The sequence below is a fragment of the Pinus tabuliformis genome, chromosome 8 (assembly GCF_031772625.1).
Source record: "Pinus tabuliformis cultivar Carrire ecotype Pingquan chromosome 8, CPIR1, whole genome shotgun sequence".
NCBI classification, from domain to species: domain Eukaryota; kingdom Viridiplantae; phylum Streptophyta; class Pinopsida; order Pinales; family Pinaceae; genus Pinus; species Pinus tabuliformis.
In genome coordinates this window covers 1,996,581,429-1,996,598,125 of record NC_142294.1, presented here as the reverse complement: position 1 = coordinate 1,996,598,125, position 16,697 = coordinate 1,996,581,429, and the positions used below count along the sequence as shown (strand labels likewise).

Here is a 16,697-nt window from a genome sequence, read left to right as displayed (position 1 = left end):
TCACTTAGACATTTAATCAAACAACTGGCCTCCACTTGTTAACAATGTAATCTTGAATCAAATATTTAGCAGCATAGAATGAATCCTCTATCATTTTAATCAATCAGACACTTGGATTCAAGATTTTTTCGGTGCCTTCTTTTAACATTTTCATGGGCTTGGCACTAGACTTAGTTGCTGGGCTTTGACCTGTGTGTTTTGTGGATGCAGGGGTACTGAGCTGGGCCTTCGGCTTTCATCATAAGCATGACATAAAAACGTTAACCCACCAAGCATTACCATACTGAATACCTAAAATACGAAACCAAATAGCCATGTTGCTATCTTCATCCGTGGGATAAGTACTTGTTGATTACTTTCTTCATTATCTAGATCAGGACTATTCAATTCGAGTATGATACCATGTGTTGCACCATCAATCATTCCTAGCTTGCAGGTTAGCTTGATTCCATCACTCAAATTTGTAGCATGAAGTGCTGATCCGAGCACTACAGCTTCATCAGCATCAAGATGCTTATCTAATTCTTTTCTGCCAAGAAATTCTTGGAGCAATGCCTGCAATTTTGGCATGCGAGTCGTTCCACCTATCAACTCTACAGCATAAAGGTCTTCCACCTTCAAGCCAGAATGCTTAAGAATTTCCTTTACAGGCAAAAGTGCCTCCTCAAACATATCCCCACAAAGCTCTTCAAATTTCTGCCGAGTTATGGTACTCTTGAAATCACGATCCTCATAAATTGATTCAACTGATAGAGGGGCCTCATTATTAGCACTAAGGATTTCTTTGGTGTGCTTAATTTGTTTCTTCAACTTCACCATTGCTTTAGGAGATTTCCACACATCTATACCATTCCCAACTTGCCTATTAAATTCATCTGCAAAATGCTCAACAAGACGCATTTCCATAGTTTGCCCACCAAGATTTGCCTTCCATCTTACATCTTTGACCTGCAAAGTTTGGCTTTCATCTATTGAGCCTATCATCATACTGATTAGGATTTGTTGCTCAACTGGATAAATCTCTCGGTAGCTGCATTTTTATATTTCGATAGAACCTTCTTCAAATTGACATTTGGAATTTTTATGTCCAACCCCTATCGCCTTTCAATGCCGAGTGTCTCTCCTTGATGGACGTAACCTTGGGGATGGCCCTACGCGCAACGCTCACCTTTTTTTTAAAACCACCAAACACTCATCCAGAACATAGCTACTGTGCCTGTATAATGGAGACAGCTAGAATATTTCTTGGTAGATTTAATGCATTCCATTGAGACTAAAACATTCGACATATCAGCATGTTATATTCCAAGGGAGAAAAAGTGAAATGAAAGGTAGCAAAACCATATGACCACAATTCTGATTCCTCCCAACACTCACTTCATACCAATTTACACTTTTAACACAAATGAATAAAACAAGGCATCTGGATTTGAAATGTTTCTACAATGTGGCATATTTCTGCTTGCAGGCAATCATTGAGCAATGAATCAAAAGTTATACACTCACCAACCATCGCCAAACTTGCAGATACCACCTATGTTAATGAAATACCACAGAAGGCAAGAGAGTATTGAACACCTGAAGAACCATTCAACTGTTCAACCCACATCCCCATGCTAACATTTTCCATCTTGAAAAGCCTCAAAGTGTGATTAGCATGTTGAGATACAACAAAATTCACTACGTCATTTGAAATGATATATCCTGGTTCATTTGCATAAGTGGGGTACTCTTCTTCTAGCCATTCCTCATATGTTACAACCCGTTTTCCAACACAGAGTGGCCTACACGGAGTGGCTTGTGGAAAAGATTAAGTTCACCCATATACAAGCCATGTACATGGGGAGTTCTTTTGATTTTCTTCAATACAGTATCCACTCTCACGAAGGTATCACCATCACATTTCATATCGTATTTTGTAGAAATATTTGGAACCCCATATTCACAAATTGCAACAGTCTTCATCACTACAAGTTCATAATGGACCATAAATGGAACAGTAATAATATCACCATAAAAATCTGCTTCATCCTTTAGCTACACATTGACCTCCTTTCTTGCATTCAAGGCAACAAAGAAATGGGCCCAAATTTTGATGATCTAATCAATTGAGATTGCATCCATGTCTTCCTCACAGCCATGTGCTCTGCAAAGTGATTACTTGCAGAAAGGACCCCAATGAGGAGATCTATGGGACCCTCTGGCAAAGGGGGAGCTTTCCATTTGTTTGACATGTCAATTATTCTTTGAGTTGAGAAGCTTGGAAGAGATGTAGGTAAGGATGAAAACAAAGACTAAATGAACATCTATGTCACCATTTATCGAAAAGCCAGTTGCATCAATGCCAATATTGTTTTTTTTTTTTTTTTTTTTATTAACGAAAACAGGTATGGGATATTTATATTCCTGTTGGACTGAAAGCCAGTAAACTGATTACATTGAGGTCACCTGTATTCTGATGCGGGTCACTTTTGTGAGTAAGCTTGCATCTTATTCTTACAAAGTTCTTCCTTGATCTAGAGTGTATGGTTTTTATTGTTTTCCCCCACTTGGAGATACAGACGAATTTCTTTAAAATAAGGCAATAAAACATTGGAGCCTGCAGGTTAGGGAATGGGATCCCATGAATCTTCTTTGTCTTTCTGCTTGATTCCTGCTGAGAGGAGAGTGGCCTTATTGGCCTCTTTTTCCACCTCTTTGTTGAGGGCTCTTAGCACATGAAAGTAGTCTAAACTCTGGAAGCATTTTCCAATTCCCTTGATTCTAGTTATCAGTCTAGAAAGTTTAAGATCCTTCACTGCAGTGCTGGTTTTCAATGCATCTATTATAACTTGGGAGTCTCCGATTACATTGGCTGTCTCAATACTTGTGTCTTGGAGGATCTTGAGGCCTTGGTATAGAGCTAGAGCCTCAGCTTGCACGCTGGTTGTATGTCCAAGCCCCCATGCGAAGGAGTGAATTATTTCCCCTTTTGGGTTTACTATGACTCCTCCTACACCAGCTTTGCCCGGGTTTCCCTTTGCTGCCCCGTTAAAGAAGAGGGTATGTCTTGAAATCGCTTTGAGCCAATCTTTAAATTCATCTTCTGATTTCCTTATATGCCAGTTTTTGTGAGGTGGGGCAGCTCTGTTCGCTGGATGAAATTGTAAGCCAATGTTTGAACCCCAGGAGATATCTTGAAGACTGAGATTTGAATCATCTTTAATGTCAGCAAGGCATTCCTTAATTTGGCTTTTAACTTTGCTCTCTATAACCTTGCTGTTCTGGTTTGTGCCCCTAAATAATCTTCTATTTTGTTCAAGCCAAATTTGCCAGCAAATTATCTTTGGTAGAATGCCCCAAACTATTTTAATTACCTGGTTTCTTGGCGGTTGACCTGGATATCTGGCTGTCCATTTTGAGAACATCTCCACAATGGTGTTTGGCATTAAGAAGGTGTAGCTCAGGTTCTACACGAAGGAGCTCCAGATTTTCTTGGCAAATTTACATTCCAGCATTATATGCACTGCTATCTCAGAATTTGCCTTGCACAGGTGGCAAATAGAGGGACCGTAGATCCCTTTTCTTTGCAGTATGTCCTGTGTGAGAATGCGTTCATGGCAGAGCTGCCAGGCAAATATATCAGTCTTTGGCCAAGAGGGAGTGCGCCATACTCCATGCCACGGTGCTGGATCTGGTGGCACATGAGGTTTCTCAAGTAATTTTCTATATCTAATGGCGACTGTGTACCCTTTGTCGTTCGTCTCCCATCCCTTTTTATCCTGCCTGCTCAACTGCGTGGGGGCCAAACCGTGAAGGTGCTCTGTCAGCGCATTCCAATCTATTCGCAGATGATCTGGCACCGTCTCACTTTTCCAGCCCGCCCAGTTCTCGTCTTGCCACCGTGAGATATCCCAGAGTGTGCACAGCCCGTTGTATTCCATCCACCTGCGCAGTTCCCTGGTGACCAGTCTAATTTCCAGAGGCTCCTTATTCATAATACGATCAGTCCATATGTTTATCCTTCTGCCGTTTCCGGGGACCCAATAAGAGTTCTCTCTGATTAGGGGGCCTTCTTTAGCGAGAACTTTGTGGAATGCTGAGTTCTGTTTGATGAGAGGAGAGTTCTGAGCGTGAGTTTCATTTTCTAGACATCTTAGACGAGATCCCCTGAAATACTTCTTCCATAAGGCAAGCTGTGCCCAACCTGGTTTGGGCGCAATGATCCTCCAAATGATCTTTGTTGCCATGGCCACGTTCTGGTGACCTATGCTTTTGAAGTTCAGGCCACCTTCCCACAGTGGCTTGGCTATTGTTTCCCAGCTGATGAGGGGGATTTTCCTTTCATTTTGCTTTCCGCCCTTCCAAAAAAATCTACGCATGAGCTCCTCCATCTTGTTCAAAATGGTTAGAGGGGCAAGGAGACCTGCAAAATGAAATATGGGTAGACTGGAGAGCACAGATTTCACTAGAACAGTCTTGCTAGTAGCGTTGAGCCAGCGGAAGCCCCAGGATTGAATTTTAGTTTTGAAATTTTCAAGCTGTGGTTGCCAGTCTTTGACAGTGAGCCTTTTATGGCTGATCGGAAGGCCCAGATATTTAAAAGAGGTCCAGGAGGATGAGGCAGCAAAGTCCAGACACCTAGATATAGCAGAGAGAACCCTTGGCGGGGTATTCCAGCTATAAATGTGACATTTATTCTTGTTGAGGGCACTGCCAGAGGCCTTGATGGAGACATCCAGGGCAGCTTTGAACTTGGAGGCGGTGGAAAAGGTGGCGCTGCCTAACAGTAGGGTATCATCAGCAAATAAGGCATGGTTTAAACTTTTGACACCTCTAGCTATACACAAGCCATTGATTTCTTGATCATGCATTTTTTTATCTAACAGGAAACTGAGGACAGAGGCTTGAATGACAAAGAGTAGGGGGGAGAGAGGGCATCCCTGCCTGAGGCCCCTTGAGGCTTTGAAAAATTATGTGGCTCTTCCATTTACTAGGGGGGCAATCCAAGGCTCTGAAATAGCAGCCTGGACCCACTTTATAAATTTTGCCCCAAAACCAAATTTATACATGACTTTCAATAGGAATCTATGATTGACTCGATCAAAAGAATTTGCTAGGTCGAGTTTGATCACCATACCTTGTTCCTTTCGGTGGAGGCTTGAATGTATTGCCTCTTGAATGAGTGTAGTTGTCCACGATTTGCCTTCCCTGAATGAAACCTCCTTGGTTTTCCGGGATTATTTTTGGCAGGATGGGCTTCAGCCTGTTTGCAATGACCTTGGTAATTAATTTGTACCCAATGTTGCAAAGCGAGATCAGACGAAATTTGCTGAAATTGTTGGCTCCTTTTTCCTTTGGTATGAGAGCTAGGAAAGCAAAATTTGTGCTGCCTCCTATTTTCTGAGAATTTTGAGACTTTTGTACCATTTTAAGAAGGTCCTTTTCCACAATTGGCCAGCAGACTTGGAGAAATCTGGCTGAGAAGCCATCTGGCCCCGGGGCCTTGTCCGGCTCCATGTCAAAGAGGGCTTTTTTAACTTCCTCTTTTGTGATTTTGGCCTCTAGAACCCTGTTCATACGAGGAGAGATTGCTTGCGGGATAATGTCTAGCAGCTCTTGGTGCTGGAGCGACTCCTGATCTTCAGTAAAAAGCTTTTGGAAATGTAAATAGGCTGCCCTTTTGATGTCTGCAAATTCCTTGTGCGTATCATTATCTTCCTTGATCTCAGAAATAGTGTTGAAGCATTTCCTAGCTTGGGCTTGCTTATGGAAAAAGCTCGTATTCCTATCTCCTTCTTTTAGCCGGAGGTTCCGCGATTTTAGTCTCCAATATTCTTCTTCGGCCAAGCAGGCTTTAAGGTAGCGCTACTGAAGATTAATTTCCTGGTCCATCATCTCCTCTGTAATTATGGCGCTCTCCATGCAAGTTTGATGAGAGGCAAGGGAGGATTTGATGACTTTCCTTTCTGATGCTGGATTTGAAAGGGTTTTTGCCCAGCGTTTCAAGACTCCTTTTACCCTTCTGAGTTTTTCCTCCCAAATGAAGGAAGGTGAGCCTTTAACTGGTTGGCTCCAGCAGTCTTTGATTGTTTGCATGAAGAGGGGCTCCATTACCCAGAGGGGGCTGAATCGGAAGGGGATGGGTCCCAGATCTGAGTGGGCAAACAGCTCTAGCTTTACCGGCCTATGATCTGAGATGCTGCAAGGAAGAATATGCATTCTAGGTTCTAGACCAAGTAGTAGGAAGGAACTTTGGATGAAAAATCTATTAAGTCTGGCAGATATATGCCCAGGACCTACTCTTTTGTTAGACCAAGAGTACTTACTTGATGAGGGTTTGATGTCTAGCATGTCCCAATCTTGCAGAAGATCCTCCGCCCATTCGCTTGCCGGATCTCGAACTATGCTTCCTCCCCTTTTCTCAAATGAGTGGAGAGTGAGATTGAGGTCTCCAGCAATGATTACATTTTCCAGACTTATCAGATCTGCCTAGTGTTTTATCGTTTCCCAGCATTCCTTTTTCTCCCTTATGTTGACTGGAGAATATACATTGAAGAGAGTAATGATTTCCTTTGTGTCGAGATTCTGCATTTTTTGCATCAACCAGTGAGTGTTGCTTGCTTCATAGCTGAGTGCATATTTGTTGGGGTTCCATAGAATTCCGATCCCTCCTGAAGCACCCCTGGCTGAGATTGCTCTTGCTTCGCTTCTGGGCCATAAATTTTTGCGAATTTGCAGGAAGAGTTTGTCTTCCAGTTTGGTCTCCTGGATGAGAAGTATGTCTGGGGCTTCTGTTCTTGCTAGATTTCTTATGGCTTCTTCCTTGACTTTGCTCCCCAGGCCTCTACAGTTCCAGGAGATGACCTTCATTATTTATGTTTCTGGTGGGCTCCCTCGGAGCCTTGGGGCGGATTTTTCATCATTTTGGGCTTTGAAGTGAGGAGCTTTTCCAGCGTTGGTTGGCTGCCCTGTAGCTTGTCTTTGTAGGTCTGCTGCTCTCTTTTCTCTTTATCTGTTTTGCGCCCTCTTGCTGATCTTCTTACCGAGGTTTGGGAATCTCCTATTTCGCCTTCTTCTTCTGACTCCTCTATTTCTTGATCTTCTTCTTCGTCTTCTGGGTCCGTGTCTTTGGGGTTCTCAGCTTCTTTTGGAGAAGCTGGAGGTGAGCTTTTCCTTGAGGATTCTGGCTTTTGGGTCTCTACCTCTGGAGTGTCTTCTGTCGGTTGGCTTAGGAGGATAAATTTGTTTTCTTGCGTCTTTTTTGTAGGGGGTTTCTGGGCATTAGATTTGCCGGATAGCCCACCCTGCTTCTGTCCCTTGTGATTGGCTCTAGTTCGTCTTACTTGATTCCATCCCTCTTCGTTTCCTTTCTCTGGCTCTGGGTTAGTCGGGCAGTTTCTAGCGAAGTGCCCATACACATGACATTTCCTGCATTTTAAAGGCAGCTGTTCATAATCCAAGATCTGCACATGGGACCAGCTGCCTACTTTGATTTTGACTGCTTCTGGTAAGCCTTCCTCTAGATCTACCTCCACGCAGATCCTGGCACAATCGTACTGATCCTTGTTGCTTGCCCGATCAATGAATTTCCCGAGGGAGTTGCCGATGTGTTTCAAGGAGTCCCAGTTCCAACAGTGAACCGGCAAATTTGGGAGACAAACCCATACTGGAACAGCCTTGGGGACCTCTACTGCTGGGTCGAAATCCGGTGTCCATTTATTCAGGTAGAGACCCTGAGGACCCATGAAATACGGTCCATTTCTAAAGATCAGGTCTTTGTCTTCTCTGGAGGTGAATTCGAATAGGAAAAACCCTCGCCCTAGAAAGTAAGAGGTAACACTTTGGCTGATCAGGGGTGCCCAGTTCCTGTTAACCCATTGCTCTGTAGTTTTCAGGGATGGCCACAGTCCTGTGAATTGGCCAATGAGTCCCCGATCCGCCAATGACAGAGCTACCTGCATGGGAGTCTCCGGGGGCAGAGAGATCTCTGGAATCTCATCTATTTTCTTAACGAATCTGGAGGCTTCATTTCTTTTTTTCGGAGGCAAGCCTGCCAAGAGCTGGTTAAATGCCTCATCGGCAGGTCCGGGGGGATCTTGGCCCTGGGTCTCCATCAGGATTGAATTCGGCTGCCACAGGGCAGCGCAGCAGAGACCGCCCCCTAGCTAGAGGGACGGTTAACTTTCAAGATCTGATTAGGTTTGAATCAATCTAGCAGGATCCGATCCGATCTGAGGTCGAGGAGCCGATATAGAATCGAGGTGGATCACTGGGATAAGGGCCCGCAGGGGGCAGGTCTAGGAGCCGAGGCTCGTAGCAGGAGTCTGGTCACGCTCTCCTCAGCGAAGTCAAGATCCGATCAGAACTGATAACTCAATCAGGCAGGATCCGATCCCTCATCAGTGCCAATATTGTTGGAACAAACTATTTTCGAGTCATAAATGTTTGAATAGTTAAACCTCCCCAAGATTTCATACCTATAAATATTCAAGTAATTCCTCTATAGAACCATGAGATCAGTAGCTATAAATCAACCTTTCACCAGCGATATCATTGTCAGCAATGTACAGTGCCCTCTGCATAGATTCATGGATATCTCTTTCAATCAAAGCAGAATGATCTCGCCATATGTTGAGATGAGGATTAACAGCATGGAAATAGACCTCAAATGCTATGTTCTCTCCTTCTCTATCACGATCTAGCCACAAAACCATACACTGGCATCTCCTGGCTTCCTCTGGATCATTAAATACATGAACTGCTGCACAGGGATATGTTTGAGTCAATCATTCATTCGGTGATATCTTCTGATCTAGGAGCCAGTTTTGGGAGTGTGATATATCGTTGGAAATATTTTTCCAAGATGCTTCTGATGAACATGCTTATGACATGTTTTGCACTGAATATCATGTGCAAAAAATCTCTGAAATCCATACATAATAAGAGCCCATTTTGATCTATAGTGACAGGCTGCGAAGACTATAACTAACATCGAAATTATTGGGGATGGCAACTCCTTAGAGGTGTCAAGGACACCATATGCCAAGTGCCTCATCCATTGGGCAATATGGTCAAAACCAAAAAAAGTGTAAAATGACTCAATGCCATTGAACACTGACTCTCAACCAAACTGACTCAAAAGTTGAGTATAAACCAACTCAAACTTGACACTAATCATTTAAACTTTATAGTCTTCACTTTGAGCCCCAAGCTCAAATGACAGTGTACTGGAAAACTTGCAAGGAAAATCAAAATGTTATATAAAATGAAAGTGACATAATTTTCAGGGAATCATCTCAAAAGTAGTAGTGCTTCAGGAGCCTACCATTCACTGGCCCTCCTAAACAATTCTGACCATCCATCTCCTTGAGCAGAAAAGCATTTTGTCCTCTATATGCTGCGATCTTATACAGTCCTTTCATAGATTTTCGAACTTACCATGCTTTCCTTTGTCCTCATTCCATGCTTCCCACCACAATACATCCTCCACCTGAAACTTTTCAACTTTGGTTTTACAGTCATAGATCTTCTTTATCTTTTCTTCCAGTCTGAAAGTGTTTTGGGAAACCTCTTCCCTAGTTTGCTGAAGGTGAATCATTTGATTAATTCTTCGTTGAATATCATCCTCTTCACTGCCAGCTTCCTGTAGTAATCTCATGACCGAGATTGCAAGTGACGTAGGAAATACTGTATCAGTACCATAAACCAACTCAAAAGCTGACATATCTATGGATTTCTTGCTGCTCACTCTGTCGGCCCACAAGGCATTCACAAGCTTTTAATTCCAATTCTTCTTATTTGCCTCCAACATTTTCTTAATTATATTCACCAAGGACTTATTTGATGACTCGGCCAATCCATTTCCCTACGAGTAGTATGCTGTGGAATGACCCAACGTAATATTGTACTTGTTGCAGAACTCCACCATCTTCTTGGAATTAAATGCCGCTGCATTATCTATCATGATCTTGTGAGGGCAGCGAAAACGAGACAAGATATTAGATTCTAAAAATTGAATAATTACTGTATCTGTGGCCTGCCTTGTTGGAATGGCCTCAATCCACTTGGTGTTGTAATTGGTAGCTATCAAGATCCATCGATGCTATGTTGATGATATAGGATGGATTTCCCATATGAAATCAAGTCCCCACTGTTGGAAGGGTGCATTTACTTCAACTGGTTTCAAAGGAAGAGGAAGCAACTTCCTTTTTCCTTGAAAAACTTGGCATTCATGGTAGCTCATCACTGTTTTATACAAATCTGAAAATAAAGTCGGCCAATAATATCCTGCTCTCAACACTTTGTTAGCTGTTGTTTTCCAAAACAAATGACCGCCACAATCACCTTTATGAAAATCATGCATCACCTGTTGAGCTTCGTCTTCAACCAAACAATTAAGAAGAACCCCTCCCGGATCTTTCCAATAAAGAGCATTGTTTAAAATGCAGAATTTAGCTGATTTGAGTTTTAGTGATCTACCTTTGCTCCTTGACATTCCAGGAGGTGGCGAAAGATGCTGAAGAACATAAACTATATCAGAATACCATGGTGATTGAAGAAACATTTCTGAAACTTGAATGAGTGAGCCATCATCCTCATCCTTCGACATTGCTACTATGAGATTTATGTCTAAAGCATGCATATTTGATTTTGCCATTAGTTTTGCTAAGCCTTGTCCCTTGATCAGTTTAGTGGGTTTAATCTCTAGGTCATATTCCAACATTGCTGCTATGCACTTAGCTCTTCTTCCCTCTAGATCAGTTTGCATCAAAACATCTTTCACCTCTGCATTAGGAACATATGCTATGGTATGTGAATGTAAGATATACACTCTGAAATCCTTCAATGCTTTTATGAGAGTCAACACTTTTTTCTCAATGATATTATACCGCAAGGCAGCATCTCGAATAGTCCTACTGAAAAAAGCAATGGGTTGTTCAATCTGATCTCTCTTTTGCATCAATACCGCAGCCATGGTATGCTCGGATGCAAATGAAAATATAATGAAATCTTGAGTGTAATCAGGACTAATCAAGACTGGAGCTGTGGTCAAAGCAAACTTTACCAAATTGAATGACTTCATGGCATCCTCGGTCCATTTCACAGTGTTGTCCTTTTTCAACATATTAGTCATTTCACGTAAATGTTTCGCCAAATTGGGTATAAATCTGCGTAAGAAATTCATCTTACCATTGAAAGCCTGAATCTCTTTTTTGTTGCGTGGAAAGTCTATATGTTGAATTGCCTCCACCCTTGAAGGATCAATGTGGATACCGTCTTTAGAAATGATATGACCAAGGAGTTTACCTTCATCCATGGCAAAAAGACTCTTCTTGGGGTTGAGAGAAATCCCGAACTTTCTACATCTCTAAAAGACAATCCTTAAGTGGTGCAAGTGTTCATCATCAGAACCAGAAAATACCATCAAATAATCTAAATAAACAACTCAGAAAACGTCCTTCTCATTATCAAAAGCGATGTGCATTTCTCGCTGAAAAGTGGCTCCGGCATTCTTCAATCTGAATGGCATTTTGGCATACTGAAAAGTTCCCCAAGGTGTTGTGAAGGCATTTTTGTCTTGGTCTTTTTCATGCACCAAGATCTGATTATAGCCTAAGTAACCATCGAGTAGTGACATCTGTGATGCTCCAACTACTCTTTGCAGAATATGGTCCATCTTTGGAAGTGGATAGTTATCCTTTAAGGATACTTTGTTGAGGTTCCGGAAATCTATGCACAACCTTATTTCTCCAGTCTTCTTTCGTACCAGGACCAAATTCGAAATCCAATCAGAAAATCTGATTGGAATAATGATGCCATCTTTGAACAATCTGTTTACCTCTTTTTCGATGGATGATAGAAGCTTTGGATTGATCCTTCTCAACTTCTATCTAAAAGGCTTTTGATCCGGCTTGATAGGAATAGTATGATGAATTATATCTCTATCATACACCTTAAAATTTGAATAACCCCATGCAAACACATCAAAAAATTCAGAAAGTAATCTAACATACTAGGCCTTTACCTTGGGAGACAATGCTTTTGATAACTTTACAAGCTTGGGCTTGTATGCTGTTCCAAGATTGACATCTTCAACTCCTTTGTCGGTAGGCACCAAGCTTGGCTTTCTTGCAACATCATCTTGATCAAAAAGCTCCTCTAAAGGTATGAGACCTCTAGGAATAATGTTATCCTTCAGCTGTAATACCTCCATCTGATTCACCTCAATCTCTTATTCATCGATATCACAATCATCATCAATGGAAGCATCCTTGAACTTTCCTTCATTCTGCAAAAGGGCATTCATTTCATTATCATCCCAAAACACTTGCCAATACCTTAAATTATCCAGAACAGTAGGCTGGTGTTTGACATGAATTTCAAACTTGTTGCTAGAGTTCATTGGGATCTTCAAATTGCTTGCAGCAGTGGCAAGCGAATCTGCAATAATGTTTTGAGTCCGGGGTACTGCCGTCAAGGTATATTCAGGAAACATTCTCAAAATATCTAGAACTACATTTCTATAGGCTCTCATCCGCGGATGCTTTGCTTGATACTCTCCCTTTACCTGTTTGATCACGAGCTCTGAATCACCATAGATAGAAATCCTTTTTGCATTCAATTTCTTCAAAATTTTAAGACCTGTAATCAAAGCCTCATACTCCACTTCATTGTTAGAGAAATCAAAAGCCAACTTGTAAGAACATACTCTAACATTACTTGGGACTTTGGTAGGCTGGAAAGCAGGGCTATGAATCCAAATTCCTATATCGGCACCATCCTTACCCACGGCACCATCAAAATCCATGCTCCAAAGGCTGGCTTCATCTTCTAGATGCTGAAATTCTGTTTCCTTCACTTCCTTACCTTGACTGATTACTTCATTTTTCTGCTCTTCACTGACCTTCTACTACTCAGAAGAACTTGCTACTTTCTCTTTTTCCTGATTAAGGACTTCCCTAAAATTCTCTGAAATTTCTGGTACATTATCTACTTCTACAATTTGAATATTTACATCATTTAATCTGCTATCAGAATACAAAACAAATGATTCTAAATCAGTATGTACAACATTTATTGGATGATTGAGTGGCTTCTCTTTGCTGGTGATCATGTATTTCATTTTCTTCTCCCAGTATAACTTTCTCAATTGACCGAAAACAAGAATAGTAGCATAAGAGAAGTCAAGTTGTAAAGTGCCCTTGAGTTTAGCACCCCACGATCTAGACAAGAGCATACCAAATTGCGGTGGAATATCAGCAACAACTACATCCATCAAAACATTTTTGGCTGGGATCTGATCTAAAGACACTACCAAATCTTTGATAAGACCAATGCAACAAACTCTACCGGAGTCAAAGGAGTACAAATCATGGTATTTCTGGGTAATATCTAGGCCCAAATTCTCCATAATGGCTTTAGGCATCAAATTATGAGAAGCTCCAGAATCAAACATGGCATTATGGAGAATGTACTCATGCAATCTAAGACTCAGATAAAAGGGAGGAACTTCACTATCTTCAGACTGACCTTCTATGGCTGGACCAAAAATGAGTTCAAGATGATCATCTTCAACATTTACCATATCTGACAAAGGGTCTATTTGCAGAATTCTAGACACCCTGGTGTTTATAATTGTTATTATTTACCAGCTCAGTCAAGGGAATGGACACTTTTAATTTAGCAATTTCATGTTCTAAATTAAAGGATGAAACTTATTCTACCTCTTTGACAGTAAGGTCATTCTTCTCAACTTGCTCTTTCGCTGCACTTTGCTGATTATTCTTCTCTTTTGCAATGTTATTTGTTTATGGTACTTTGATGGAGCTCGAATCAGTAGGCTCTTTCCCTTTCTTCTGAATGTTTGAGGATTCATTCTTTGATTGCAGCTCTTTTCTTTTCTGGATGGGATTGATTGGCACATCGCTGCTTCTCAAAGAATACTGCCTTTTCTATGCTGTCAAAGCCTTCATACAACCTCGCTAATAATCATCAGACTCAGCCTCCAAAACTGCATCATTTTCTAATATGTAATCTTCATCCCTTTGAATGTCTAGAACCTCTGCATATTCTTCATCTTTCATTAGAAAAATGGGCATACCATCGGCAGTTAAAAACTAGTTTGCTTCAATTACCGGATCATCATCATCATCTTTTGTTGCCATTCCCTGAACATAATTTTGTTGCAAAGGAGTTCTGATCTGTTGTTGTTGTGCTGGTTGGTCTGGTGCCTTTTTTTCTCTTTGCTTGATCCGAAATTGGGGTTGCTTCTGTCCTCTAAAATTTGGATTCCTGATTGGTGGTTCAGGTCTATCTGTAATGGTCAACCGATGAACCATCTTCTCCACTGTTCAGATCAAAGTATCCATCTTAGCATCTAAAGAAGATGCTTCCTCTTTTATGGTCACTATCTTTTCAGATCTCATTCTTGCTCTTTTGGCCATCAGATTTTCTTCTACACTTACAGCATTCTTCTGCATGTCTTCTAGTGTGGTGAGATCACATTCCCGTAACTGATATGCCATATCAGTGTCGAAATTGTCTGGAAACTTGAGCAAGGCTAACCCCTCTGGTGGTTTAATGTTGGCCAGAATAGCATTATATACTGCATTAAACCTCACGCAATAATCTTGCACACTTTCACTAGCATTCCTTTTGATATTTTCATACTTAGACAAAATTTGGAGAGGGTTTTTCTTTACCTCCCACCAATCCAGGATTTTCCTATGCAGGATTGGCAAAGTGGTGATAGAGGCTACGGGTAAATCTCTGAACCATTTTCAAACTTCAGCTCCAAATCTTTGAACAAACAATATCATAGTCACATTTTCTACCTCTACCTCATGAAGGTCAAAGAAGTCATTCATTCTATCAACATGTTGCTGAGCTGTAATATTTTGAGTGGCATCAAATAGAGGTATTTTACTTTGGTAATCAATGAGCATATCACCAAGATTCTGAGGTAAAACAAGGGGTGCATACCGGGTAGCCATGACTCAAGGTGGATTTGAAACAATGGTTGGACCACTAGGGTTTAATGGAGTGGTTGAGGGAGAAGTAGGGGTAATAGGTGTTTGATAGGATATGATAGGTTGAAGGGGAAGGGTAGGTATAAACTGAAGTTGGGAATGAACTTTAGAGATTGATGGGAATAATGATGAACTAAGGGTAGTGGATGTTGATTCAGAAAGCTCAGGGATCTTAGCAGTAGTGATGGATGATTGAGGAGAATTTAGGATATATTCGTCAATTGACCGGTTCGCCTTTTGAATTTCGAGATCTGCAATAAATTCCGGGTCTAGAACTATATCGTCAAGTGCACTTTCAGATTTGGTCCTAAATAGAGAAAGGTCAAATGACAAATCAAAAGAGAGATCTTCTAAGAACAACCACTCATCTGGGTAGGAATCTACTTTAATCGAAGGGGTCAAGCTGACTGAACTTTCTTGTCTTTTGAGTCTTCTTGAAATCAAATTAGGATTATCCACTACTGGGGCGGGATTGGGATCAGGATTGGCCCTAGTGTACTTTCTCAAAGCCAGTGTGCTCAAATTTCAAAGTTTTTCTATATTGCTTTACAACTTTCTATTTCAGCCTAGTAAATTCTAAAACTCATCATCCAAAGTTCAAGAATTTATATGAAAGATATTACCGGGGAGATTAATATTTCGTTCCCCAGTATGGTCGCCACTATGTTATCACCTAGATTGACCTCAGGCTGAAGGGAGGCAATTCTAGGGTAACCACAAACCAAGCTCAGCCTAGTAGCTAGCCCTACTAGGTCAGGAGAGGGCTCTCTTCGTAAGGATCTCAGTCAAGATGACTGGATCAGGTAAAGGATTTTAGGCTAGGTATAGTAGCTCGAAAGTTTTGATTGGATTTTGTAGAGGTTTTGTTGGATCAGGAGGAGCTGGGCAGTTTAGGTCTGGGAAATTAGGTCAGAAATGCAGGGTGTTCTATGGGGCAAGGTAGGCATAGGCTTTAGCACTTTAGGCTTGATGATGTGAGGTGTTTAAGACTGATGAGGAGCTAAGAAGGATCCATGATTGTCACATGCCCTTCTGGAACTCAGCGAGCGCTCATTCTGGAACTTAGCGATTATGGGATCGTATTTGCAAATTGAAGGCACTTTCATATTGATTGCATGTCTCCCTTAAAGTGTTGGGTACCTAAAGGGACCTTCCAGACTTCTTCTCCTTGGATGACTATATATATGCATCTTTGTTTGTCAATTTGCAGGTAGAAAAAAAAAGTCTTTCCAGTTGTGAAGCGAAATCAGCAACCCAGATGTCAAATTCACATACCCAAAAGCAAAGAAAAAGCCTCAGAACACACGTACTTTGAAACGAGTTGAGCCATGCCTCTTGTGAAAATATTAATAAAGTCCCCAACTTTTAGCATATATCTTATTTAACTATATAAAACACCTGAAATGTTGTTTCACTACTTTTCACATCAATTGCAAACATATTTGTTGATTATTGGCATGTTATATGCCATAAAAATTGGGAGAAAACATGTGTTTTGAGAAAGACATTCTAGTAATCCACTGTCTAAGGATATTGAACGTGACTCCTTATTTCCACAACCTTAAAAAATAAAAATAAAAATTTGCAATCTAAGGAAGAAACTTCAGATTTTACTCAGCATTGCTCTAATATGTCAAAATAAGAAGAGAGTGACTTTCAACAATGGGCATATTTTGAACTCTTTGA

At 41.2% G+C, this 16,697-nt stretch overlaps 1 pseudogene; it reads right to left on the bottom strand.

Moving 5' to 3' along the window:
• Nucleotides 1–291: 291 nt before the first annotated feature.
• Nucleotides 292–906, bottom strand: LOC149244457 (heat shock 70 kDa protein 17 pseudogene; annotated as a pseudogene).
• Nucleotides 907–16,697: the final 15,791 nt, after the last annotated feature.